This window comes from Arachis duranensis, chromosome 5 (assembly GCF_000817695.3).
Source record: "Arachis duranensis cultivar V14167 chromosome 5, aradu.V14167.gnm2.J7QH, whole genome shotgun sequence".
Lineage (NCBI taxonomy): Eukaryota > Viridiplantae > Streptophyta > Magnoliopsida > Fabales > Fabaceae > Arachis > Arachis duranensis.
Genome location: NC_029776.3, coordinates 88,002,648 through 88,005,965, shown reverse-complemented (window position 1 = coordinate 88,005,965; position 3,318 = coordinate 88,002,648). Strand labels below are relative to the sequence as shown.

Genomic DNA, 3,318 nt, shown 5'->3' with positions numbered 1-3,318 from the left:
AATTAGTTAATGTTAGTTAATTTTTTTTTATAAAAAATTATTTTTCAACCTTCATTGTTTTGAAAGTTTAGGATTAAGAATAAGGAGGAAAGAAAAAAGAAACTATATATACTGTTGAACCACACGATGTTGAAGATATTTTATTTAATTAGTGTTATAGCTTTTAGGGATTTGGCAATCATTCTCCCTCACCCCACCATTGATATCATCTTTGAATGTCTTCCTATATTGAAACTGATTAGACAGAAACCAAATAATCATTGAGTAAAATGGATAAACCATAAACATTTGCTTATATATTGGTTCCAAGGCCAAGAGGGTGTGTGCCACACTTTAACCTATTAATTAACAACTTAAGAATAAGTATAAAGAATTAATTTTTAATTACTTAATTAATATTAGTTTATTTTTTATTTTTAATTATAAAAATTTTCTGTCTTTTATTTAAAAAATTTAGATCTTATAGTTGATGGTGGTTAAAAGCTAGCATTTAAATTTAAGATAACATTGATAATTTAAAAAAAAATTAGTATTAGTTGAAAAAATATCGACTCCCTAATCATACTCATAAATGAGGGATAGAATATTAATTTTTTTGGATTGTTTACAGTATTTTTCAACTCGACGGGCTAAAGATTAATTCGTTGAGATTCAAAGTTTCATTTAAAAATTTGCTGTTGGTCAATAAATTACTGCATATAAGGAATTCAAAACTCCAACATTTATTTGAGCGGATAAATGAGTTGACTACTCCACCAACCCAAATTGGTTGCTATAGAATATTAGTTAGTTGGGGAAATGTTGATAGTAGAAATTAAAGAATTGAGTGAGAGGAACAGGTTTAGCCACTAAGCAGCTGTTGCTTGTTGCAGGACCAAAGGTGTCCAATTAATGCCTCAACTCATGACTACTGTGCAATTTGACACTTCTTTTTCAATCTATAGTTTCAACCCTAGTTATTAATATGAAGATATCCAAGTAGTTTTCATGCAATTGGATTGTATGAAGCAATCAAAATATACTAATATTTTGGCAATTTTCAAGTGAAATAATTTGATTTAATTTTGATTTCAGATTTATCATTTGATTATGTGATTCAACAGTCGAAACAACAAAACTCTTGTTTTTCTTTTGCTGTAAAATTATCTTATAAAAAATCCGATGGTAATAGCATCGGGAAAAAAAAAAGTTAACAATAACTTCTATATAGTATTAAAAAAATGTTTCTTATAATTGAGTAAACATTAAATTTGCTCTTTATCTTTTTTTTTTTAAGAATAAGATAATTTCTGTTTTAAAAAAGACATTTTGACTCTAACAAAATTATTTTAGAATAATATGATTTCTTTATCAAAATAATCTTAAATAATAACTGAAATTAGAATTATGGGGGTTTTATTTATAATTTGTGGAGAATTTTAAATTTCTACAAAGTTTTTTTTTACGATAAAATTAAGGTAAGTTCTACCCAACCCCTCTATTTCAACATGTAAATTACCCTTCGTAACGTGACATGCTTTAATTGGATGCTTAGTTTTAGTTTGAGTTAATTTAACTCAATAAGAGTTAATATGTTAACTAAAGTAGGGTAATTTTGTAATTAAATATTTTTATAAGAGGGATAAATATATAATTTTTATAAACATTAAAAAATAAAGTTATATTTTTATTATTGTGTAGAAATTCAATTTACCCCAGTCTCATTTCTCTCTGAAATTGAAAGAAAAAATCAACTCATTGGGTGTTCCATATTTTGATGAACCAGGAAATAAGTATTTAGAGAAAATAACTAATTAAATGGCTAGGGAAAAAATATTTGAGTCTGTCAGAACACCGTGAGACCATCTCGACCACAAGGTTGTAGCGCGAATGATTCTCCACCGTTCAGATGGCATGCGCTTTGGAACAATTAATCACACTCTGACCTCACGGTCATAGTTCATCCGCCAGACTTTGGTTCCTGTCTTCTTAAAACTCAAGGATACAGATGTACGAGCCTATAGAACAAATCCTGTTCAAGTAAGGTCGTGTTCTGTGTTTTGTGTTCTTTGTGTTTAGTTATAAAAACTGCTTTTGTTTTGTGAACCTAGCTCAGGTGAGACTAAGTTTACGTTTGCGAAATTCAGAAAATCTTAAAATTTAAGAACGTGAAATCGATTATGATGGCTTTTTATGATGATAGTGTAGAAGGGGAAGACGAAAAAGAATATGAAAATAATGATGATGATGATGATAATGATAGTGATGGTGATGATGATATGGGATTTCTGGATGGCATTGAAATTAAATTTGAAGGTATTTAATTACATAATCACCCACTTTGGACTATAATTTAATTACTAATAATTTAACCATAGTTAACATAGCAACCAATTAAAAGATGACATGTCACAGAAGGTAAATTACATGTTATTATAGAAAGAGTAGGCTAAAATTTACCTAAAATTAATTATCATTATCACTATCACTATCATCATCTTTTTCATTATTATCACTATAATTTCTACCCCTACTATTTTAATTATGCAATTATATCTTATCATTGTCGTTATTTCTTCTACTGCGTTACATTGACAATAGCACTATTAACAATATTATTCTCTATTCTCATTTTTTGTGCGACACGATTTTTTTTTAAAAAAATTTTTATATTATAATTACTTTTTTTTTTCTTGTAACATCACTTTTAATAATGATCCTTCTCCACTTAATTAACCATCATTTATAAAATTTTTTTTTTAAAAATAATCTTATTAATAGTTTATGGAATTTAAAATCTTACAAATTATAAATAAACTACTACAAAACGGTCTTATTTATTATTTAACGAATTTTTTAACAGAAAAATTATATTATCCTAAAATAATTTTATTAGGATTGGCGGTGTTTTTTTTGGGATAAAAATTGCCTTATCTTTTCAAGACAAAAATCAAATTGGGTGTTTACTTTAAATAATCCACTAAGATTTAAATGAGTTACACTCAATGATTTTGTATTAGATATAATAACTTCAAGGAAGGTTTGTGACTTACCCATTATATTTTATTAACATTCTAAGGTTTGATTTTAGAATATGTAATTCGCAAGGGTTTAAAACTCCTACAATTCAATATAAATCGCTGTAAATCAGTGCAGTAAAAAATTGAAGTAATATTTGAAACAATCGCTGTAAATAACAGAGAGCAAAAAATTGCCACAATATTTTTTTAAATAGCGTCAGTTTAACAAAAATATCTATAATTAAATTATAGAATACTTTACCGTGTCACTTAATTAAACCGTCATAATATATTTTTTGAGTTAAAAATCGCCGCAAGT

The 3,318-nt window shown here is 26.8% G+C and overlaps 1 pseudogene; it reads right to left on the bottom strand.

The window, feature by feature from the left end:
• Positions 1-1,819: 1,819 nt before the first annotated feature.
• Positions 1,820-2,029, bottom strand: LOC127748291 (uncharacterized; annotated as a pseudogene).
• Positions 2,030-3,318: the final 1,289 nt, after the last annotated feature.